Source organism: Malaya genurostris, chromosome 2, assembly GCF_030247185.1.
Source record: "Malaya genurostris strain Urasoe2022 chromosome 2, Malgen_1.1, whole genome shotgun sequence".
Classification (NCBI taxonomy): Eukaryota; Metazoa; Arthropoda; class Insecta; order Diptera; family Culicidae; genus Malaya; species Malaya genurostris.
Window position 1 is genome coordinate 323,132,211 of NC_080571.1, and position 26,759 is coordinate 323,158,969.

General features: G+C 38.2%; 1 protein-coding gene across 18 annotated transcripts in view; it reads left to right on the top strand.

Annotated features, from left to right (window-relative positions):
• Window positions 1-26,759, top strand: part of LOC131431358 (uncharacterized) — a 142,401-nt gene that overhangs the window by 12,087 nt on the left and 103,555 nt on the right. The window contains exon 1 of one of the 18 annotated variants that reach the window (XM_058597021.1): window positions 9,038-9,161. The exons of 14 other annotated variants lie outside the window; for them this stretch is intronic. The gene's annotated coding sequence lies outside the window, so the exon portion shown is untranslated. Of the gene's footprint in view, window positions 1-9,037; window positions 9,162-9,525; window positions 10,169-10,256; window positions 10,583-26,759 lie in introns of those variants that run through there. 3 more of the 18 variants (XM_058597020.1, XM_058597019.1, XM_058597018.1) reach the window with 3 other exon arrangements.

Here is a 26,759-nt window from a genome sequence, read left to right on the forward strand (position 1 = left end):
TTTGCTCGAACGCCTTCAGTATACGTTTATCCAACTGAGGGTTAGCAGGACCTTTTTTTCGGCCCGTTTTCGGTTTATCCTCAAAAGTGTTATCCTCACCGAACTTCCTGATTGCATTTCGCACGGCTTTTTCACTTACTCCTTCAATTTTCGCTATCTTTCTCAGTGACAGTCCGCGTTCTGTGCACCATTTGTACACAATGTTTCGACGTTGTTCTGCTGAAAGTCCACGCATTTCGAAACAAACTTATGAAAACGAACAAACAACTTCACAAGTGGTTAGAGAAGAGTGTAAGCAGCCATACAAATTGACAGATTCTAAACCATTGCGAAATGGCAGCGATTTTTGGTTGCGTCCATACTTTCTGGGACAGTTCTTAAATAGAATTGCAATCTATCATATAGAGCGATAAGGCAAAAAAAGAAAAAATCTTTTAAATTGAGTTCAAAGCTGTTTTAATTTATAGGTTCTGCAAGTTGTTGGTCAAACGAACCAATTTCAGCTCCCAGCTCCCGGTTTCAGAAGTACCGGAAATAGTAGTCGAAAACATAAATACGGAACTCTCTTCCTTTTTTCCAGTAACAGTTGAGTCGATTTTTACAAACTTAGACTCAAATAAAAAGGTCAACGTCTATGAAATAGACTGCTTTTGACCTTTGTTAGGATCTCACTTCCGGTTCCGGCACAACAGGGTGAGAGGTGTTTAAACTTTTACCCGTCATTTAGAGCAAAAATGCGAGAAAAACAAAGAGTTCCTTTTAACTTGATTGAAAACTGTTAAAAATTTAAAAGCTTATGCTAACGTATGTCCAAACAAACTGTTTTTTATTCTTTTTCAATATTCAAAGATTTTTTTTGAAAAATACCTTAGTAAGATAAATGAAAACATGAGTTATAAGACATATGTGGTTGTTACTAGGCGGGGTGAAATATTAACTACTTGATCGCCAAAATGCACTGCAATTACGAAACAGATTTGTTGCGCCTTATACACCTTTCATATATAGGTAGACATGTCATTATGTTGTATAAAAACGAAACAATTTTTGTTCTCTTATAAAACATCATTTAAAAAAAGATGGCGAAGGAAACTGAAGAAAAGTTGGAGGTCAAATTTTGGTGGGGCTAGTTCTCCTTTAGCTTACACCTTTAAATGTTACTTTCAAGAGATTCGAGGTGGCCGCAATTCCACTGCCGATGAACCTCACAGCGGCAGGTCATTCGAAGCGGTTATACAGCGAAATGTAAAAAAATATTTGAAATGGTGTTGGCCGATTGAAATGTGCAGGTTCGCGAGATTACAGAAATTACGCCATATTTTAGTCGAGACTCTGCGGATGAAAAAATATCCTTGGTATGATCACTTTGTATGAAAAAATGCAAACGCGAGCGCACTTTAGAAGCGTGTTTAGCCATGCTGAGTGACAGTTGGAACTTGGGAAAACGCTCTAATCCCTCCAATCTAGTTCAACTTAGGTTCTCGCTGCCACTTGAATTGTAAAGCTTATTTGTTTTTTCGCCAATATTTTCATACCAAGTACTACTAAATTTCGTACGTATCTGCTGTCCGTCAAATAGTTCTATCAGTTCGGAGATCAATCTGAAACTCGTCACTTGTATTCTACTTCCTCAAAATCATTTGAAAACTTGAACGTTCTTCATGAAAACTTTGCTTTTGATTTGCTTTTCAAGGACTCAATTTTGTTTAGCATTGAATAAAATAGCGTCATTATAGAAAGGTTTGTGATAGTACAGAGTTAGAGTCAAGAAGCTGCCGCATTCTTTCGAGTGAGTATAGGATTCAGGATACACAGTACAGTAACTGTAACAGTTTAAGGGTTGTGTACTGCTTATGTGATATGATGTCAGATGTCACAGTTCGTTGTAAGTGAAAACTAATTATCTGACAGATTGTGAAATAACAAACATGACCAATAAAATAGTTTTGGTATTTTGTGTGAATGCGGATATGAAAAAGTGAAAGAAAGCTCGTGCATACCATTGAAGCGTGCAGAGCTATGAAAATCTCAGTGGAATATAAAAAAAATCTGCTAGATTTTCGGAATATTTGAAAATCTTCAGAAATCTATTATTTTGTCCACTGTGTAAAAAAAATTGTGATCTGTGGCACAGAATCTCGAAAACTCTGAGTTTCAATAACCGTTCTAAAGTTTGAATCATTTCATATCTGGATTTAACTCATAAAGAAATAATAATGTTGAATACTTACAATGAGGGTCATTTAAGGGAAAAATAACAAAACAAATTTTGGATTTGATGAATTATCGAACTTTTCTTTAAATACCGTTGATCATATTATGGACCGTCAGCTGGCTAACTTGAGCGAACATTTTGTTCTTCTCCCACTCTTTTCCAAGTTCTGTTTCACATTTGGCCAATACACTGAAGTCTTTTCTATACGAGTTAACGTACCGCATAAAAAAACGCATAAAAACCGCATAACTCTGAAAATACGCATAAAAAAACGCATAACTCTGAAACTTCTCATAAAAAAACGCAGAAGGGAAACCGCATAACTCTGAAAATTTGCATTAAAAAAAACACCTAACTCTGAAACTTCGCATAAAAAAACCGCATGACTATGAAAATTCGCATAAAAAACCGCATAAAAAGACCGCATAAAAAAAGACCTCAGTGTATTTCTCAATTGGTCTGAATCGAGGCTAGTTGGGTAGATTGATTGATCGAAAAATCTACTCCACTGTCTCGATAGCTTGCTAAAACTTCACAGGTTTACTGTTAGGTCTGATGTACGGAAGAATACACTTTTCAGACTTTCCGGCTTGGAATTTCGGGAATCCATAGCCTACGTTGTCACGGAAACCCCGTTGTTTTGTTCGAGCTGCAAATACCTTGCCAGATCATAAGATTGCTTCTCGCAGACGGTGGCGGTGCTCTGGCTGATATCGAATTTCTTGGCGATATCATAAATCGACAATTCTGGGTTTATCCTAATCGTTCTTCACACTTTAAATTACAGTTTCCGATTTCTGGTTTCACGAAGATGCTTGCTGTGGTCCTGCAGATTGATACCGTTTATCGCTCACGGAAATGTTTGAGAACGCTGGGTAAGGTTGATGAAGCACTGAGAAAGGAACATTTCAAAACATTCCAGATTCGATAGTTACGAGCACTATGTTTTGACGGCTTGTTGTTGGAAATTGTATTCCTATTGTTAAGAAAAAATATTGTTCATTCTCAGCAATCGGCTACCCAGAATTTAATATACAGAAATGGTACAATTCTTTGAAACCTTTAATCTTCCCTGTGCATTGGTTCTGTACTGGTACTTAGAACTATGTTCAGTGATACTGAATATCACCGTCATAGCAGAGGCTCAGCATTACTTCCATTTTCTTGAATTAACGAGCCATCCACGGCACATTCTGTTTATGTCGGATGTGTTGATGATCAGTTCTACTATCGATACCTCCACAATCTATTGCACAATGTCTGTTCTCCGAGACCAGAAACAGGGAAGCGAAAAAGTTCACCCGCGATGGTAAATAAAATAAATTACTGCTCGCAGCAGTTGAAGGCAAACGGTTTCTTGCCGAGGATTCTTTTCTTCTTCGCCTCACCGGTCGCTTGAAGATACAGAGGAGCTCGGAAACCCGAAGGAAGATTATGCACATTACTGCGCGGTCCGCGTTATTGGGAGCCAGCAGAGTTCACCTATCCATCACATTCGAGCGGTTATCCGGTCCGCGGCGACAGCAGCTCACCTTTTCCAGCGGGCGGCGGGGCTAAGGTCTCCGGTCTTTCTCTTTTTCGCGAATGGTGGGAGTGAACGGGTGTGGGGAAGACACATCGGACCGACCAGGCAAAAATCTACCGACAACGAATCACGGCGCTCGCTAATGGAGAAGGCTAAGGAAACATGTACAGTGAAATATATAATTTTCTCATATTTTTCTGAGACTGACACAAAAGAGAAATGAATTAAAAAAGTTTACAGCACAAATATGCATGGACTAACCGGGCAGCGAATCGAGCAAACCGTCAGCGAACTGATTTCTCCGAGGCTTCTGAGGGTCGGTCAGAGGCTTACTTGCCACCACCTGCCGTTAATCGTTTCCCCTCCCGTGCCCTCTTCTCGTGGGTCCGCATGTGGCGTGGGGTTCAACAGCGAACAATTTGTGTAGACTGGTGAACCAACCGTAGGTAGCAGTGCAGCACATACCAGCGAAGTTGGTTCAAGCTCCTCAATGCTCTATTAATTTTACAGCGTTTTCGGATGTATCTATACTGCGAATGATTGAGCTTATGGTGGATAAGCTAATTAAATGTCAGCTTTGAAAATGAAATACATATGTTGGTGTGGGTTGTTGTACAATTCAGTAACACTTGATTGTTTTATTTTGATTTTATTCACATTATGGTTGAAGGAGGTTAAAAATTATTAATACAAGTCTTCTCTTTCGGAGCAGTTTTATTATTATTATTTTTTTGTTGGAGATTTTAGGAGGTCCAAATCTATACGACAAATGAATCATTTTTTTTAAAATATTAAACTAAATAGAATACCTACTAGGTAAATTTGATGATTTTGTCGCGGTCAGATTGTAAAAAGTACAGAGTTTTTACAGCACTTCAAATGAATGTTTACTTCAACATACTCATCATCCTGTTATTGAGGAGGCGGAAATCAGATCCGGCCAAAATTTATAAACTTTCTAAAAGACCGTAAGATCTTTCATTTGAACCTAAGTGTGAGCAAATTGGTTGAGTCATCTAGGAGAAAAGCGAGTGAGGTTCGTTCTGGATTGGACAAGTTTTGAGTCAAATTAGAATTTTTCCTCTTTAACTATACGACTGTTTAACATTTCAAACACTCATCACGCTGTAATTCTGCAGTTTTTTTTCACTTGCCACCCTGTAATCCCGGACCTGGAAGTCAAATCCAAATGAAATTCAAAAATTCTATAGGACAAAAGTGGTTTTCGTTTGAGCTCAAGTTTGTTAAAACCGGATTATCCTTCTCAAAGAAAAGCGAGTGCATATTTTTGTTGCACACACAGACATTTGCTCAATTCGTCGAGCTGAATCGAATGGTATATGACATTCGGTCCTCCGGGTGTCTTTTCAAAGTCGGTTTTCACAGTGATTGCATAGCCTTTCTTTTTGAGAATGGCAAAAAAATAAGATGATTGATTGACGGATAATATTGAGAGTACAAATTATTTCGGTACGTTTTCAAAATATGGCTCTGGCTGTTATGAATATTGAACAGTAACAGCTGATGTTGATAGTTTGCACCACTTTTGAAAAAATCCTCATGAAATTGAACTTTTTCACTTATCGCGCTGTTATACCGGATCTGGATAAACTTTTCGGGCTCTTTCTAAATAATTTCAAGACCTTTTATTTGCATCTTAGTTTGTAAAAACCAGCTAAGAAATTTCCGAGAAAATTGAGTGCGCAATCTCTTAGATTTGCACATATTTTCTTGTAATTCGGAACCGGAAGTCGGATCGGGATAAAATTGAATAGCGATTTATAAGACCTTTAATTTGAATCTGAGTTCGTGATAATCGGTTCAGCCATCTCTGAGAAAATCGAGTGACATTATTTGTCACATACACACATACATACATAAATACACACAGACATTTGCTCAGTTCATCGAGCTGAGTCGAATGGTATATGATATATAAGATGGCGTTGGTTCCGAAGTCGGGTTTCAGTGATTGTGCAGCCTTTCTATATGAGAAAGACAAAAAGAATTTGAATTGTATCAGATACTAAACTGATTATATTAATTTCCTATGGCATATTTCAACAGATAAGTAATTCTAATAGTGTTTTTGATAACATTTAGAACCATTAGAAAGGATGATTTTGCATAATGTTCCCCATTGTTGTCCAGTTTTCGTTGTATTTTTCTCCAAAGCAAACGACCAGCAGCAGAATGACGTAATGGCTCTTGTTTGTAGCGAAACTGGCTCTTCGAACGTTTTACAGCAGAACTGCTTACAGTGCCGATTGATTTCATACTTAACCAATTTTGGTTTCTTTCTTTTTACGTGATTTCGTTTGTAGCTTGACGATCACACGGTCACCAAAATTTCAACATATATAAGTTTTATTCATTTCATTCCGGATTTGCATATTCAGCGAAAGAAACTATCAAAATACTGTACGGGGCTCACTTCTGGCATTCAGAAGGACTAAATTATGGAATTCTGTACGATATTAAACACTATTCGGAGCATTTTTCTCGAACACGAAACAGTCAAATACTGGATTTATTTGCACTCGTTCCAATTTCCAATTTGATCCGACTTCTGGTTCAAGAACTACAGAATGATATGAGAAACGAACTTAAAATAACGTAACTCATTTTTTCTCGACGAAGGCTGAACCGATCTAAAATTCAAATGAAATTTAAGAACCATTCAAGATTCAAATGAGACCTTTTATTCCTATAAAACATCTTGCTTTTTAGTCAGGTCCTACTTGCGGTTTAGAAAATACAGGGTGATAAAAATGTCCATTTCACATAAATTGATTAGGTTCATCGGATTTGCAGATTTGGATAGTTGATAACCAAAAGGCTTAGAATTGCATAAAACGTCGAGATTTAGTGTCATCTTGAAAAAAAATTTCGGTTTAGATTCACTTTTTGGAACTTTTTTCAAAATTCCCAGAAAGTTGAAGTCCCAGAAAGTTGATTTTTTCAAAAAAAAAATTTTTTTTAGATGACACTAAATCTCGACGTTTCATGCTGTTTTGAGACTTTTGGCATCAAAACAAATTTTCGATTTTGGAAATTTCAAGTACTCCCCCCTATAGTGCTTTTTCAAGATCGAAAATTGTCAAACCTTTACCACCGGGCAGCACCCCTTACGCATGTACGATTTAGCTCAAATTTTGCATGAAGGCTTTTTTCGAGGTGCTTAAACTTTTGAGCACTAGAGCTTTACGAAAATAGAGGTGATCCCAAAATTTTGGCACCCTCATATATAAAAGCGGTAAAAATCAACGTGTTTTGTCGGTTACGTCACTTATACCATTATATCTCCGGAACCAAAAGTCACAGCTATTTGGTCTTCGAACTTGATCAATGGTCCGATAGTAGCTTTCAAACGAGCCTAAGTTTGTTAAAATCGGCCATCTCCGAGAATCTTGCGCGGTAAAAACACAACGCGTTTTGTCAGTTACGTTACTTATACCATCATATCTCCGGAACCAAAAGTCACAGCCATTTGATCTTCGAAATTGATCAATGGCCCGACAGTAGCTTTCAAACGAGCCTAAGCGCGTTCAAATATCTTCTAAAACTGAACACACACATATACACACACAGACATTTTCCGATCTCGATATTGCAATATATTCGTCATATTAATTTATGGCCATACGAATAATTTTGGGTTCTGCTGGTTCCTGAATACCGGCTCTGGAAGTACCGTAAATAATGGCGAAAAACTCTAAAGTGGAACTTACTTCAACATATCATGAATGTTCAATCGATTATTACACTTTTAGATTCAAATTCGATTCGATTTGCAGTTTCGAAATTACAGGGTAATGAGTGATTAAAATCTCAAACTGCCGCTGGAAACGACGATCATTGAAATTATGTCATTAGAACTAAAATATCGAAGAATATTCTTGCGAAAAACACATGCGGATTGATAAAAAAAAAGGTATCATCTCACTGCTAGGTAGGTTGAGCACGTTTTTCTTATTAGCGATAATTAATATTTCCTATTAATACAACGAAATAACCAAAAAAATACTTCAATCCTCAACTAGCGGGCCAATTAGAATGTTCTTTTTGTTGACTTCGGATACCTATTTGATGCTTGAATTAAAAGAATATTAATTCAAAAACTAAACAGAGGCGAATTGGGGTTATACCATAAAACGGGAAATTGATGTTAGTTATAATTTTTTTATGTTAGTTATATTTTTTTTCAATAAATTTTAATTTTTGTTTCTGTCATGCACTTCATCGTGTTGATCTAGAAAATTCAATTAGCTTGAATCGATACAGAATTCTACAATCTTCTGAAAGAAGCTTCCGTAACACATCTGATAAATTGTATATTATTATTGCCATATAAATTACATGAATTGAGCAGTTAGGGAACAATATTGTTTTCATAATTCAAAACATCGAGTGGTATCTTATTTCATTTAAATGTTAAAAGTGTGCTCTCCTTTGGTTCATTGCGTGTCCTTTTTTTTCTTTTCTCTCTCTCTCCCTGTTTTTTTTTTATTCAAGAATATAATGTTTAAGGATCTCTCTCCCTGTTTCTCATTCCTCTTTCCGCTTTGGACAGATTGGTCTTCATCTAAAACAACAACAACAACGAAGTAGCACCGCACAAACATCGAACAACTGTCGAAGCGGAACAGAAAGAGTAAATTTTTCTGGCGTTTCTGGCTACGGTCGGTCCGATGCTGTGGATGTGTGCATGATGCGTTGCTACTCGACGCGAGACAGTTCGAAATCGTCGACTGGTGGTGATGATTCGAGATGGCTCTGGCCCGTGGGTTGCCAGGTCCGTCGAAAGGTGAACTCTGAGCTCTCGGTGAGCGCCTACCAACATAATAACCAGTTCAGTTCACACTGGGACCGAGTTGAAGTGTTCTTGCCGAAAAGTTGAGTGTCACTTCGTTGCTGTTGTGCCCAATGTTGGAACTTTTCGAATTACTGCCGTACGTAACATCATACGTCGTTAGAATCAATTGAAATTTCTTCGTCGGTGTCCGTTTTCGGGATCTGTATGACCTAATTTTCTAAAATGGAAGTGTTTTTTTGGTGCTGCACAATCCACAAGCAGGTAGTGGCCATTCTTTAGAGGTATGTCTTCTCTCCCGTCCGTTCAGCCCAGTGTGTTGTGACCCGTCCGTAGTTCATCTTGCCGTTTATGTGTGTTGGATAGCAATCGGAACCGGAGTAGTAGCCGCGCGTTGTGAGTGATGCTAAATAAATTTACTCCATCGTGGATTTGGTGCCTACCCTGCGGTGCGGTATTCAGTCTAGTCTCTCGTCGCCGTCGTCGCTGGTAGCATCGTGGTACCAATAAGCGTTTCGTTTCGGTGTCGATGCGTCGTCGTTTTTCTTCTTCTTCTTCTTTATTTCTTTGTAATTGTCGCTAGTAATTTTTTGATTACTGAAAAACAGGTACGAAGGTGGTGCTTATAAATATTTGCATTATTGGCAGAATGTGAAGCATAGTGAATGGACGTGATTAGAAACGAAGTGACTTTTTCAAGGATTTTCCAGCGTGTGCGAGGAGGACCGTTTTAAGCTTATAATGTGGGGGTGGTACGTTGTTGTTTCCTGCATTCAGTAACAGTAATAACAAAAGCAATTAGTGTTGTGTAATGGAACAAAAATGTGCTGCGCTCTGGGCGCAACCGTTTCTCGCCGTGCGTCGTCACCAGAGTCCGCAGTTTGGTGGTGTTTCTTTGTTGTGTTAGCTTCGTGGACCAGCGATTCATTTTGTGGTTTAATCTGATTCCTTCCGAATAAATTTCGCGCTCGTACACATAGATTTGCCGAATGGTCGGTCGGTCGGTCGCTCGCTCTTTGCGCCTTTGCTTATGAGTGAGTGGTCTTCTCCGGCGGCGTTTGGTTGGATTGAACGGTGTTTTGCTTTGTACGGCTCTGCGCTGCACATGTCTGCCGATGTGTTGGTGCTCACTGTGAACCGCGCGACCCATTCGAGGAGCCACTAGACGTGAGAAGTTGAAAAAAAATAAATATTTGTGTGTGTGTGTACACATTTTAATATGTGTATACAACAATATTTCTAAGGTGATTTTCTTCATATTAAATGTTTCAGATGCATTTTTCCGTGCTCTCGCACGCCAAAAAGGCAGCCATTTTGACTACTCTCGGTGTGCGCTTGATTGTGTCGCAGCGGAGACCGGGTCCCGTTTCAGTAGAGCCGACCGACCGACCGACCGATAGTGTAGAGGGACTGAATGGGAATGAAAAGAGACACATACGGAAGCGCGACAAAACGAGCGGCGGCCAGACCGTGCAGAATACGCAAAGACAACGACCGCGTTCGACTTTTCTCCTGTGAACTAATCAAGTGGAATTACACTGGATAGCATATTTTCCGGATTGATCGGTATGAAAAATAGTGTTTTCAGTGGAATTTAGCGTCCAACTATTGAACAGTGAGTGTTGCTATTGTTAGCACTGGAAGGTTACGCGTGTAAACAAACAAACAGCTGGTGTTTGATAAGTGCGTATGTGTGCTAGTGTGGGGCTGTGTACTGTGAAAAATTCCGTTTTTCTCCTATTTCCATACTTGCTAAGTATATGTTAAGCTTATCAGTAGATGCAAGTAACTTATTAGACATCACAATCCGTGGTTATTTTTCGTGTTAGACAGCAGATTAAGGATATATAACGTTTTTATCGAAAGTGCTATCAATCGAGAGCATGCCGCCATCGCCGTAGGCTGCTCATTCGAACGGCTCTTTGTCTCCGGGTATTGCCTAACCAGCCAACAGATAGCATTTCATGCAGACCGCATACGTTCATCTCGCTTCGGAATGCTTCATCCTTGGGCTCGGGAGCCTACAAAGGTAAGGCAAAGCGGCAGCAGCAGCAGCAGCAGATATATCGAACCATTTAGAAAAATCAATATTCTTCCATAACACATTCTGACTCTCTGTGTAGAGGAGCTTGATGTCTTTTTGCTTACTTGCCCCTGCTTTGCCCTGACGGTGGTGTGCTGGTACGGCTGGTGCCGCTCGAACTTCGTCGTTGTCGTCTTGTTGCTCTTGGTCCTCTTCCTCCCCCAGTTCGGGAGGGTTGTTCGAGTGGAGGAATTGTGGAAGCGTTTCGGCTTCGCTCTTGTTTTACTTCTTTCGCGGTAACCCATCCCCTCCCCCTCTCCCCCCTCCCACCGTGCCCTCTCCCCAGCGCTTCCGACAAGCTTTTTCCGAACCGCTTCTGCTCGCTGAGTCCACAGTCCTGTCCTGTATGATTCTGATGGTTATCCGTTGTATACCGCCCGTTCCTCGATGTATCACACAGTTGGCGTGTGTAGTCCAACTCATCAGACGCGGGACTTGTTTGCGGCGCGATTCCAACCCTGGACTTGTCCTGTTTGCCTCTCTGAGGTTTGTCTTCGGACAAGTGCGAGGGATGTTACACTTGGATTCAGTGTTGCTGACGAAGCCGAAGCTGTTCCGGGAAAGGGTGCTTGAAAGACAAGAATATAACTAAAGCCAATTTGGATTGTGGATGATTTCAAATGAAGATACCGCTACATGTGGGTTCATCACTTAACGGGTGGGGAGTACAGAACTACTCATGCAGGTGGATAGAACTGTTCAGAATATTAAATAGCATCTTTTGATTAATGGGATTACCGTTGTACTTTGTCGTATATGTCGGACTGTGAAGTCTACAGATAAGGTTCCTGTATATATCAAAGTTGTGTTACATTTGAAGGGTTATAGTCTTCTTCTTAATCGCTTCATAAGTACAAATTTTCTTAACCATCATGTGACTCATATATATTGATAATACATTTCAAGCATAATTCAGAAAAGTTGTTTTGTTTCTTGAATGATCACCGATGTCTGAATTTTCTTTCTCTGTTCTTTGCCAAAGAGATATTCCCTTACATGGAAACTTTCAGTATCATCATTTCATTATCACATAATAATTCATCTAAGGGTGTAAACTTACAATAAAGTAATTTCAACTATGTTTAATCAACCTTGAAAATCCGGAAATTTAGAGGGAATCTTCACTCGAATCAAGGAAGAATTCTAGTCTCTGAAAACAAAAAAAAACCTATTTTAATCCACCTAGTGGTGTAATGATGCCTTTCCCATATTACTCATTACATCATAAATATAATCGTGAAATTCGCAAAAACAACTGTTTATTGAATAGGAATAGGATAATTTGTTCGGATCTAATCTCACAAACTCAATAAAACCTGTTTACCCTGTAGTTCCGGAACCGAAAGTAGTATCCACAACAAATTAAGGAATTCCGTATGAAACTGTAAGACTTTTCTTTTGAACCTATAAGTTTGTGAAATTCGATTTGGACATCTCCAAGAAAAGTAAGTGAGCTCCTTTTTGCAGTTTTTGATCACTATTTCCAATTCTTCCGAAACCGGATTCAGATAAACGGAATAGCCGAAGTTGGTTCGTTTACTACCTATGATCTACAAATTAGAACAGTTTTGAACGTAGTTAAACCTATACTTACTACCTCATGCTCTATTTCGATTAGAGCTGTGCCCCGATCAAAATTTGTCAACATCGGCGGCTGAAACGTCTTTTTGACCAGCGGCGGCGGCGAATCGGCGTGACGCTATTTCCTGAAAACATCGGCGGCGGAGGCGGCGCGATTAGGCGTAATCAATTATAAACATATTAAAAATTTTAATATTGATTCACACAGGACAATTTCTCTATCTTATTGTTTTGTCGACCTACAATCAAAGACCTAATGTTTATGTGATCCATTAAAGCCAACGTAGTGAATAGAGATGGTAAATGGTTTCGAATGCATCGAATTAGAAGAGAAATTGAGATGAGTATAAGTGCGATTATTTGGAGATGGTTGACTATTGTTTAAATAAATATTTCATTCATATACAAAGGGTTTTTTTATTATGAGCAAGAAATATGAAGTTTTATTCGGAACTATTTATCAAATCGCTTTTTACATAGTTGATAATTATCATGTATAAAAATCGTTTTATCAACTCAAAAATTAAGTATATCTTTTTCGTACGTATGTAATTAACATAAAATCGATTTGGCGCTCAAATTCATTCAGATATCAAAAATAATATCAAATTAACAAATTCAAATTTTAATTACTTCACATTAGTAACGATTTCTTATACAAACGGGTAAATTCATTTGAAAAGTCATAGTAGAAGTAGAAGAAAATGTTTTTACTTTGAGTTGGTAACGTTGATCTTAATTTATTGTGCGAAAACTAACGTTTATTTAGAATGGAACATGAAACTTTGTTCAATACCATTTTTCGAATGCCCGGAAATAACAAATAAAGTATCCAAAATAAATGGTACTCGATCGCTAAACATTCTAGTACCCGAGAAATCAACACTACACTGGTTTCTAAAAAAATGTTATTCCGAAAAAACCTAACATTATTTATTTTTTTCGGAAGAACCCTCCTTTTCTTGGTTCCATTTTTCATTTTCAGATGTCGCGACCGATAATGTTGCGATAATGTGCCAATAGCTCAAAACCTTTTAAATAAAGACAGAAAATAGACTTTGAATCAAATGACATTGGCTTCGGTTGACAACGGTAGTACTGATTTTCGGTATAAGTAGGAGGAAAGTGACTGTACTGTAATTTTCAATGAATTTTCATGAAAACTGTGAACAATTTTCCACATTGATAAAATAATTTTTTCGGCTGATGTAATATTATCGGCGGCACGATTAAAATGGAATAACCGGCGCGCTGATCATCTTTTTCTTAAATTGGCGGCGTGTCGAAATTATCGGCGGCGGCGGCGTGGCGCGGTGGCGCACAGCTCTAAATTTCGATTAAACCAATTTAACGAAAACTAACAAACAAAACGAACCTGCGTTTCTGTTACTTCTGCATAAGCTAAACAGCATAAAACATGTAATAGGATTATTATTTTTATTATTATTATTATTATTATTATTACTATTATTATTATTACTATTAATATTATTATTATTATTATTATTATTATTATTATTATTATTATTATTATTATTATTATTATTATTATTATTATTATTATTATTATTATTATTATTATTATTATTATTATTATTATTGTCATCACTACACAACGTGTTCGAAATAGAACAAAGCACGCCTTGTTCGTTTTGTGTTTTCTTCTTCTTTCGGTGTTGTACATATTGTTACTCTATATGGCGATTTGAAAACTTTGACACTCATCGCCCTGCAACTCCGGAACCGGAAGTCCCCCAGTTTCAGCGATAACCTCTTCATTCGTGCAAAGTGTATTACCGGGAAGCATTTTTTCAGGTCTGCGAACAGCCAGTAGTCGCAGGGAGCGAAATCAAGCGAATGACACGATGCGTTGTTTTGATGAAACAATTTTTTTTTCTTTGACATATGCGGTAGTTTTTTGCAAATTCAATCTTCAAACGCTTCATTAACGCTATATAATATTCACTATTAATAGCATGTCCTTTCTCAAGGTAGTCGATAAATATCCATGTTTCATCCATTGTCACATATCGACGTAAAAATTCCGGTTTGCTACGTATAAACATGGCCAAACACTGCTCAGAATCATAAACGCGTTCTCGTTTTTGGTCAACAGTGAGCAAACGCGGCACTTACTTTGAACAGAGCTTTCTTATACTCAAATGCTCATGCAAAACCAATACGTATGTTATTTAGTTTGATTAGCTGCATACTGTCTACTATATCGATTTTGATTGATTCTTTTCGGCAAGCATTAACTGATAGAGGCGAAAGGTATGAAATGAGAAGATGGATAGGTGTTCTAGATTGAATCAGTTGAAAAATTAGAACGGATAACCAATCAGAAGAAAGAAATGAATTCTATTTTACCTTCTACTCGAACACTAAATTCAAGTCCCCAAGTATGGTCGTGTAACAAGTGTAGTTCTTTACCACACTATGCTACTGACAGCTGGTGTCAGTAGTATAGTGTGGTGAAGAACTACACTTCAAGGTTCAAATTCTTCCACAGCGGTTACTAGGAATAAAAATCTCATTTACAAAGAAAACGAGCTGATATATCAGGTGTACAACTTTGCTTCCGCCGTTTTCCGATAGGTGGCTGTACCAGCTGAGGCTGGTCAAAATACATAGATGATAATGCCTTTAAAGTGAGTGTGTACAGTGCCTAACGAATTGTCATCGCCGTTTCAGTGACAGTTGTTCATGTTTTTGTATTATTTACGCTCGAAAATGTCTGTTTATGTGCCCAATTCTCGCCATTTGCGGGAAGTTTTACTTTTCTGTTACAATTCGAAAAAATGCAGCTGAAGCGCATCGAATGCTCTCAGAATATTACTGTGATGCTGCTCTGAGTGAAAGAACGTGTCGAGAGTGGTTTCAACGTTTTAATAAATGGTGATTTCGATGTCGAAGACAAAGATGGTGGTGGAAGAGAAAAAACCTTCAAAGATGAACAACTAGAAGCATTGCTTGAAGAAGATTCGTGCCAAACCCAAGAAGAGCTTACCGAATCGTTGGGAGTGAGTCAGTAAGCCATTTCAAAACGTCTCAAGGCCCTGGGCATGATTCAGAAAGAAGGAAACTGGGTGCCGTACGTGTTGAAACCGAGGGACATCGAGCGCCGTCTATTTGTATGTGAGCAACTGCTTCAAAGACAAAATCGTAAGGGGTTTTTACATCGAATCGTAACCGGTGATGAAAAGTGAGTTCGATACGATAATCCTAAACGCAGAAAATAATGAAGAAAGCCCGGGCATGCTACTTCGTCGAAGGCAAAATCGAATATTTACGGCGTCAAGGTTATGATTTGTATTCGGTGGGATCAGCTAGGTGTGATTTACTACGATCTTTTAAAACCGGGTGAAACCATCACAGGAGATCGCTACCGAATGCAACTGATGCGCCTTAGTCGCGCGCTAAAAATATCAAGAGCGACATGACAAAGTCATCCTCCAACACGACAATGCTCGGCCTCACGTCGCAAAAGTGATCAAAAAGTACCTGGAAACGCTGAAATGGGAAGTCTTGCCTCACCAGCCGTATTCCCTAGATGTCGCCCCTTCTGACTTCCGCCTATTCCGTTCGATGGCACACAGCCTGGCAGATCAACATTTTCAATCCTTCGAAGAGTTGGAAAAATGGATTGCTCTATGGATAGCGTCAAAAGACGTCCTTTTTTCGAGCCAGGATCCAAAATTTATCGGAAAGATTGGAGAAAGTTGTCGCTAGCGACGGACAATACATTGAATAATACATCTGTAAGCAATTTTTCGTAATAAAGCTTTTAATTTTGGTAGAAAAAAACGGCGGAAGCAAAGTTGTACATCTGATATTAGATATATTATCTAGACGAACTTAGTCGAATGGTTTATGAAAAAAGCCTGTTATAATCGAAGTATTTGTATGATGAAGCTTTTCACTTATATATGTTAAACTAGTATGATTTAAGATATGAAACAAGCCTTGCAAACTGAAACATCTGTTCTTAACCTTCAAGGAGTTGATTCCATGCCTCAAGACAGTATCATTTATAGCTTTATACAAGCACAAACTGGATGCATCTTCAGCATTATCTGATTGTTTAGTGGGAATCCGAGTAGTATTTTCACAAATCGACTTAGTAGTTTGTTAAATGTAAAGTTATTGCATGCACAGTTCGCTTTAATGCCTAGTTCGATACAGGCGTAAACCGCTTACGACAGTCGTAAATCGTGGGACGAGAGAAACAGATAATGTTATACTGTCGAGAACATTATGACGATTTTGAAATTTTTATATATTTTGATCGATGGCATTTATGTGTTTCCGCGACCCAGGTGAATTTCTATTTATATCAATTATCATCGTATTTGCCCTACGTATGGAGTTAAAAGCGGGTGCGTAATGTCATAGACATAACTGGGGAACGTGAATGCGAATAAAACAGTCACACTTCTTTCACTTTTACGAATATAGATGATCGTTCGTTTTAGTTGATTGTGCGAATTTACCTACTTCTCTACCATACATTTGAAACATATTATATCATACAATTGAATAATACGGAATAAATGAAAGTAAAAAAATACAACAAACAATTTTATAGTTTTATATGAATTTACATACTCAGTAGCGGAAAACTTCGCGTAATCTTTTGGGAACATTTTAATGGTTCATGGAAAAAAATCCGTTACTGCTGTCATGAATAGAAAATCATGAAACCACTCATTTTAACTTCTCATGAAACCATGAGCAATAACTCTTCTCCCATGAAAATTAATCATGGTTCGAAAATGCGTTACTTAATAGATTGATGGTAAAGCAAAAAGCAGACATTGAAAAGCAAGACCTACTGAAAATGTTTACTTGATCCTGAAGTATGTTCATTTAATAATCGTGTTGTTTTATCCACCGGCTGATAGAGAATTAAACATAACATAAAAATTAAGATAATGAACCGAAAATCGACATCATAAGAGACTAAGCACGGCTACGCTTTTCATTTGACAAACACCAGTGTTACACTTTGTTTGAATGTATTCTTACATATTTGATGTGACCGTTGTTGCTAGAATAATATTCCGAGAGCTAGCGTAAACCAAGGATTAAATTCGATTGTGAATTTGGAACACCATCTAATGAAAATCAGAAAATATTTTGTTCAACCTCTGATTAATTTGTTTCATAGATATAACAACACAAGCTGTATTGATTCATCTAAATATTTTAAATCGGATGATTTTGCAAACGATGTTTTGAAAACATAAAAGGTGAAATCGATCCGCGGTATTTGCAAGAATTCGACATAGAGTTTCTTTTTAAGAGGTTTTATGCACACGTGTTTTTTCATGCAGTTCGTTTAAGTGTTTAAATTCTGAAACACAAAATCAAAACTGAAGCAATGAACGCAAGTGAACACGTTATTTTAGGAGTCGTCGTTTTTCAAAAACATATTTTAATTTTCAATGATTCTGAATAAAAGAATTTCGTCGTGATTTTCACTGAATTTATGTTGCAAAAATTACTATCGCAACGACGCAAATGAAAGTTCTTGCAGCCCCATATAAAGGTCCCGATTTTTTATTCAAATCTGACTTCCGGTTCCATAATTACAAGGTGATTAAGGAGTGTATCGATAAGTAGTTAGCAACATTCAAACAGTTATTACTCTGAAATAGCTTAATTTTTTGCAGCGTGTTTTGCGGTGACATGTTTGTTTACATGTCAATAACAGCTGCGCAATCGATTGGTTTCGGCACGGTTTATCGTTTCAATGATGAGTCGAATTGATCCGGAAACGCGAAAGAAAATTCTGCACACTTGGTGCTCAGAAAGTGGTGTCAAGTACAACGAAATTGCAAAACGGGTGAAAGTGCACCACACCAGTGTCAAAAATATTATCGAGAAGTTCGGTAAGACCCTTTCCATGAAGGATTTGCCCCGATCCGGTAGGAAAACGGGTCCCAGCCAGCCCAGCCGGGACTTAAAAGTGGTTGAGTACATCAGGAAAAACCCATCGGCGTCGACGCGGGATTTGGCAAGCAGTTCAACACCAGCATCGGGATGATTCAACGAATCAAAGTTCGGAACTCCCTGAAAACGTACAAGAAACAGAAGGTGCCAAAAAAGTCCCTGGTACAGCAAGTTCAGGCCAAAACAAAAGCGCGAAAACTGTATAACCGGATTCTACAGAATAAAGACGGATGCATCCTGATCGACGACGGAACCTACACCAAGGAAGACTCTCGAGCGCTGCCCGGACCGCAATATTATACGAAAATTGTGTACCAGGACCTGGACAACGCTGACACCACGGTGGCGATGGAAAAGTTTGGGCAGAAGGTGTTGGTCTGGCAAGCAATTTGTACCTGTGGTTTGCGGTCGTCGATTTTCTTCACGAAGGGCACAATTAACGCTAAGGTGTACGAGGAAGAATGTTTTAAGAAGAGAATGCTGCCACTGTACAGAAACCATAAGGCTCCTCCTCTCTTCTGGCCGGATTTGGCTTCAGCCCACTACGCCTACTCCGTTCTACAGTGGTTGTCAAAAAATAATGTACAATTTGTGGAAAAGGACATCAACCCACCGAACTGCCCGGATCTTCGGCCAATTGAAAGCTATCAAGCGGCACTTTCGGAAGGAAGGTACAGTGTCCCAAAACATGCAGGAGTTCAAAAAAACTGGACAGCTGCCACCAGGAAAGTCACAAAAGTAACCGTGCAGAATTTAATGAAGAATGTCAAGTCCAAAGTGCGAGCGTTTCACAGTAACTAGGATTTTCTTCAATATATAAGTGAAATGCATAAAAATGTAATTTTTCTACAATATATCGAAAACTGATGTCAAAATATGTTTTTTTTTCGCTTTTTTATTCAATAATCAATGTTGCTAACTACATTTCGATACACTCCTTAAGCTACGATCAGACTAGCCAGTTTATCTGTCACAGTTTATCTGCCACAGACAAGTAATTTTTCGGCAGTTAATATTTGGTCTGGCAATGTGATTACACTATTCACAGTTAAATGACTGCAATAGTCAAGTTTGACTGCCGACAGTCAATACTTTGACAGTTGTTATGTTTGACTGTGACAGACTTTTTGAGCATGTCTGTATTGTGATTACATTGATCAGACAAATCAAACTGGTTACAGACTTAAATATAGGGAGTGGGCTGTTTATTGCTGTTTTTCTGCACAAAGTGATCACATTGGAAGAAAGTTTGTGGGGCAGAGAACTTTTCACAAAATATTGCATTATGATAAAATATCGATCTGATCTCACAAACGGAAGTTCGATGCGTTGTTACTTTGTGTGTTGTGTTTCGAAGCAATTAAAGAAGGAATATAAATGCTCCGTTTTTTAACCTTTTTTATAAATATCAAAAATAGGTATAGAAATCGCTCAAACTTTAGAAAAATTTTCCGAGGCCCGGAGACGCATGGTGGATTGGTTATTATTTTAGACAATTTGAAATACTGAACTTTTCCACAGTTTTAAAAAATATGAAACCGAAGCTCTTCGATGTGTCTAAAAATCATTTATTACCCAAATATGAAGTGAGCGGGTTTTTGTTAAAATGAAACGTTTTTTTTTGAATGTGAAAAAAAAGTCGAAATAGTGACCATCTTTCTGGCAATTTGTGGACAATAAGTATTTTTCACGCAACAAATACATTTTCAATAAATTGTAAATGAAGTGCTAGATTCAAAATTCAAATGCAATGAAAATCCATAGAATCATCCTACCTCCGTAAATATGACAATTAAAGAGTTGACATTTTGGGAAGGTTGTCTCCAGTCCAAGCTCTTTCAAATATGGTATAACGGTATGAATTCGCTTTGGGTAAGAGCTCAGATTTTGACAGATCCCCACTTTTATTACCAAACGCTTTGTAATCAATGCAATTATCGAACTAATGAACGAACGATAAGCTATTGGAAATTCGGTAAATATTTACAAAATCTAGAAAAATATTTCAAATAAGTACATTTTCTGTTACCGTTCAGAATTTTTTAATTTGGAGTAGTTAATATTTTTTTCATTAATTCATTATTTAATTTTTCATAATTATTTCATCCAAGTACAAAGCAAAACGTTAAAGTACTATGCTTCTGGAGATCCATTGCACTTTATCGTGAAGGAGGAGCTCGGAAAATTCAGTAGTAATTTCTATTAAGAATTCTACGAAATATGCGATAAGCTTCATTATTTCGACCGGAAATGACGACATTGACAACGCGGTTCGGTGAGAAGTTAATACACGTGGTTAAGCGATAGAATTGGGGTCCAATACTCGTTAATCGATTTCGATCGATTTTAAGTACTTTTTTGTAAAATAAACAATATTTGTGTATAAAACTAAAGAGCCCTAGCATCATATACAAAGAGCCTTGGGCTATTCCCGGCTTTCTGTTCCTGAAATAGTGGTCATATACTCAAAAATGGAACTCACTCACATTTCGTAGAGGTCGCTTGACCGATATTCACAAATTTAGGTTCAAATAAAAGGCCAAAACTCCTGAGCTTCTAAACTTTGCGCGGATGCAAGTGTTTTAAATTTCATTTTTGCCATTTCTAAAATTATAAGTATTTAAAATTTAAACCGTCGTTTAAAGTACGATGGCCGAATCATATAAAATCTTATAAAATTGACTATAATGAAAACAGTTTGTAAGTCATGTTAACAGATGGTCATTCGAACTGACTTCATTTACACCGGTTGCAGAAGTACCATCAATAGCAAAACTGTTTCATTTTGTTGGTTGTTGGTTGTGCTAATTGGTTTTTTTTTTGTTTTCTTTCAAGAAGCAATAAAAATTATTTCGAAGAATACCACATGTATGAGAATGTGAGAATATGAGTAATACGAGAAAGCCATCAATACACTACTAGGTGGATTAAAACTGGTTTGTTATTACAATCTGGTTTCTACACATTAGAAAATAATTGATCACGAAACCAACCCTCTTGGGGAAAACCACGTGTACTCACTTCTCAAACTGGTGCTGGAACGTTTTGCTTTGTGTTTGGATGAAATAAACAAGTTTTTGGTTGTCATAGAATCTGTGGCAGACAACTTCTGCACAACAGTTTCAGAAACAGTCAAATTTGTCTGTACAGTCATCAACTGGTTGTCTGTCGACTATGATCACACTGTGATTACATTGTCACAGATAATCTGCACACTTTGACTGCATACAGATGGACAGTCAAGCTGAATTTGACTGCTTGCAGACAACTGCGAACCGATTACACTATATTACAGTCAAACTGCACAAGTTTGTGCAGATAAACTGGCTAATGTAATCGTACCTTTAGTATTAGTATCATTTCTCAGTGACGGCTAAACCGATTTTCATCAACTTCAAATGAAAGGTACAATTGTCCCATTCAAAGCTCTTGAATTAATCCTATTTCAAATTACTTCCTCACTTTTCTCAGAGATGGCGTGACCAATTTCAACAAACTTAGGTTCAAATGAAAGGTTTCATGATTCCATAAAACACTTCCATATTTCATCCGGATCTATCTTCCGGTTCTGGAATTATAGGGTAAAGTGTATTAAAAATTGGATACCGTCACTAAAAGTGGCGAAACTTAACACGTAAGAAATACTAAACTCTCCTCGAAACTACTCTAATCGGTAGCCATTATCAATAGATAACCAAACAAATAGTGATCATATGTTCCAAAATGGATCTCACTCACTGGTGAAGATTGTTCAAATATTTATACTGTCACTAAAGGTGACGAAGTGAAAAACGTAAAATAATTTCTAAACTTAGTATGACTATTCCATTCGGTAGTCATTGTCAGTTGAAGGCAAATTAACTTAGGCTTTCCTGGTTTCCTTTTTTTTATTAACGACCTGAGATTGTATCCATAGACTCGAAAATGGATCCCTATCTCTTTTCTCGATACGACTGCGATTATACCGATCTCAGGATTCCGGTTTCGGAGGTACCTTCGTTTTCTCAGAGATGGCCTAACCGACCTGAGAACTATTTCACTCTGTACGTTATACTAGTTTATGTATATACATTTTTGTTTTGTAAGAATCAAAGAAATTTTGTTGGAGGATTACTACACATTTATATATGATAATAGAGATATGAGAAAGGCACTAGGTGGATTAAAACAGATTTTAAAAATTACGGCCTCTGAGACCGACGTATGGCAAACGCTTCAAAAATACTTTATTCTTGTTGATTTAACACATGTTTCATGCACTCTGATATATTTTTAAGTGCAATTTTAAGCACCTGCGTGACAGGTGAAGTATATTTGACTCAGATTTAAATTATTTTTGTATAATTTAGTCATTTGACGAATTAGGGTAACGGCTCCAGTATTCATCTCAGCTACAATAGTCATCTCATAAACAAAAATCATTAGTTAGAGTGAGATCTGCTGTCTTTGTTCGATAGACTGACCCTAAGGTAGAAAGAAAATAGATGCATTCGATTCGAGTTTGTGCGTCGCTATAATTTAATAATTTTCTAACTATTTTTTCTGTGGTATTGCTAATAATTTAAACAATTTTCGAACTATTTTTTCTGTGGTATTGCTTCTTAGAGCAGAAGCAAAGATATTGTATCCGATTTTACCACAAATCGTTGATTGTAAGTCGAGTAATCGGCAAAATAGCATGGCGGCTTCACGAATGAGATGGCTATTGGTACAATAGCCCTGTTATGTCCTTTTGAATTGTGTCATATGTCATGTTCATTCTAATGGTTCAGATAACGAACAAAAGCCAGTGAATTCATACAGTATTTTTGTAGCGGGTGTAGTGAAATGCTATTGAATAATCTAGCACCAATTCGGAGAGTCCATGCATCATCGGTATTCTAGAATCTACCGCATCGAATAACTGAAGAAGCAAACAGTTTTTTCGTTGTCGACTAGCGTCGTTAGCATTCAAATTATCCCGGAGAGTGAAGCGAAAAGAAAAACAGCAGTCGCTCTAGTCTGATTCTCGCACACATTTTCCCCGAGAAACGATCAAGATGGAGGACCGACGAATCCAATTCATCAGCAGCAGCAGTGGCAAAAGACAATTTCTACCCCAGCCACGGTCGCACCCTAGTCGTCGGGTCAACATTGGCAAACATTTTTTTTCCTCGGCTATAACCTGTATACTCGATGTTCTGAACTGAGTAAAGAGAAAAACAACGGTCGTGTCGTTTTTCTTCCACTATGATAATTCCACCTTGCCCAAACCGCTGTCCACCGTTGCTTGCCGGGGGCGCTGTGCAAAGAATATCTAATTTTCCACTTTTCATTTTGCGTGTCTCCTCCCCCTTGTCAATCCACCGACCGGGCGGGAGTGCAATTTCTCAGGGGATTTCGGGAAAACGATTGGCCATCTTTTTTTTAGCAACTTTCCGTCCGTTAGCACTGATGCGATGCTAGGAGTTGTAGGATCTAGAACAGGCACAGTTTGGGAAAAGACATTAGCTGTCGTTTTCCAAAGTTTCACCACCAATTCGATTGCTTCGGACATGGAAATTGGAGAGCGCGTGAGCAGGAGAAAATAGTGCCTATGTTTTCTTCGATGCAATGAGCTTCTGCTTGGCTTCTGGATGTGACGAGGAGGTGACAGGGTTTCCGGAAATCCATATCTCCGATATATTGCTGCATACATTCGCTTGGCAAATCATTATGACACACCAACAAGGCGAGCACGGATGCTTCTGCTGAACACACACGAGCGGTTGGGTAACAAACTTGGTACAAGCCAGGGCCGTTGTGCCGCAGGGACGTGATCCTTGGCAGAAGTGAAGCAGACTATTGCCTATAAAAAGCTGTTCTGTTGTGTTTTGTGCCTTCGACGGGATCTGGCAATTCCGAGAGAAAAGGAACGAACGCCTAGGCAAGGATATATGAGAGTATATATTTTCATTTTCGCTTTATTTTTACTTCCTCGCCATGACCATCGCTACCGTGTCCTCCGTGCTGCCTTTTTTGCCAGCCACACTAAAAAACAAGCGGGTGGTTGTGAACTAGAGAAATAGAGAACGGTGGTGCGACCGTGGAACCACTTTTTCCCCCCCAACTGAAACCACTTTCCAGGCGCTCTTCCTTTTCAGTATGCGATTGTTGTTTCCTTCTGGGTTACCTCTTCCCAGTCTCTTCGTGTCGTTGTCGAGTTGACATACCCAAGCCCAACGGAGCGAAGTCTGGAAGGACCGTTTTTATTTATTTCTCGTGCGATAAAGCTCCATACATAAATCTATTCACATAGAATCAAAGTCCAGTATGCAATAGTTTCCTCCCTTCCCTGCATCAGGCCAATTGCAGAGGAACTACCGGATGGTGATTCGACGGTGCTAATATTTGATCTAGAGCTAGTTGGTTTTAATTGTTCATGTGCATTTTAATTCCAATAACAGTGGAAGGAGGTATTCATTCTGAAATAATGTCACACTTAGTCGGAAATAGGATCTGCAACGGTAGAAGGATGCGATAGATACTCATACCAGCATACGAAATGCCGTTTAGCGTGGGTCGAGAACGCGGTGCTGAACTGCAGTTAACAATCCGCAATCCATTCCGGGTGTAGAATTTGGCTAGAATAGAACATGGCAAACGAATTTGAAATTGGTTGTTCTGTGCAGGTGGAGAAACTTTGACAGATCGATATATTGAAAGGTGTGTTGTGATGAAATGAAATAAATGATTGGAATTGCATGGCTTTTTTGTTGTCTTTCCAACCAATTCGGAGCTTCAATGTTATGTCAAACTTGTCATTTTGGTACGCATTCATTAAGCAAATGTTGCTCAAATGTTCGTTCCTTGTAATTAAAGTTAGCGAAAATTTGTCCCGAGTTTTCCCAAAAATTCCGTAAAGATCGTGTCAACATGCATCATAAACAGAAATTTGTCTTCGAATTTGAATGTGATTGTCGCCTGGCATAACAGAAAATCGATGCACACGGATTTTGACTTTCGGTGACTGTTCAACGTGGCCAGTTTGAGACTTGCGTTTCTTTACCTGCGTGACGACATGACGATGACTGCTTGCTGTGAGTGGACCTTTCCCATTTCAGCGAAACTGAAGCAAGCCAATACACACATCCATGCTGTTGTACGGTCGGTCGATCGTAGTAGCACTCACCAGCGGCAGACAGTGAGTGACTTGATGAGTCGGAACACCAGGGAGGCAAAAACCAGGCATAGGGCAATAAAAAAAAGTTACGTTTCCTCGCAGTCATTTTGTTTTAATACCACTTCGTTAACAACCGCTTGGTTCTCTTTTTCGGGGTTACACGGTACGAGCACTGAATGAATGAGTAGATTGTTGATTCCAATCGAAAAATAAAAGCGGCAACAAGTTTTGCGTTGAACTTAGGTCATCATTGCCTGTGTATAATTTTGATCCAGATCAGCTTAAGCTAATAGGGTTGTTTCGACGAAAATGTATATCAGAGTGTTTTAGCTGTTATCATTTCCAACTCCAGGCTATATGCGTTTTTACAATCGTTTACCATGTACAGTACAGTACCAGTACATTTTTCTCGAACTAAGAATCAAATGAAATATATAAAACAACATCAAGTTGTCCCATTTGGCAGTTATTAACAAAAGATGTCCAGCGCAAATCCCGTTGGTTGTGTTGGTTTCCGAAAACCACGGAAAGTTGCGAACAAAAAAGTCCATTGTGGTACGAATTTCCAATTCTCGGAAACAGCTAAACCACTTTTTACTGAATTCGGATTCGAATGAAACTGTTGATTTAAAGCCATGATGATAAGGTATACATAAGTAAAAACATAAATGAAGTCAAACTTTGAGTAGCAACCTGGACAGGAATATAATACGTTAGCTAAAAGAGGAAAGGTGGCTGAGATTTTAAAAATATATTAGGCTGTTGAAATTTGCAAAGAGAATTTCGTGTGGTAAGTTTTCTATTTGTTTAACTTGAAGGATGATATTTTAATCTCGGAGAGGGTCGCCAACCTTAAAATGTAAGCGCATAAGTGTCGGAAGAAACTTTTGTTGTGTTCTCTTAAATACAATTTTTCCGTTCTGTTTTGGTATGATTTAGCATCTTGCCATCAAGTAAAAAGGCTATGGCGTGTTATGGCGCAAGCACAGTACAGATGATATCCAATGACATGAACTTATCCAGAACGACAGCAGTCCACCAAATAAAAAAAGTATAGGTGTGTAATGTCACAGACATTACTGGATGTCGTGAATACAAATAAAACTGACACTCTTTCTTTATACACTAAGGTCTTTTTTTATGCGGTCTTTTGTTTTAGGCCTTTTTTTATGCGAGTTTTCAGAGTTATGCGGTTTTTTTATGCGAAATTTCAGAGTTATGCGGTTTTTTATGCGAATTTTCAGAGTTATGCGGTTTTTAATGCGAAGTTTCAGAGTTATGCGGGTTTTTTTTGTGCGAATTTTCAGAGTTATGCGGTTTTTTTTATGCGGTTTTGTTTATGCGGTACGTAAATTCGCATAAAAAAAACTTCAGTGTACTTCCGAATATCAATTAGTTGATAAACTGTGTGAATTGTGCAAGCTTTCCACTTTTCACTTCTGGAAT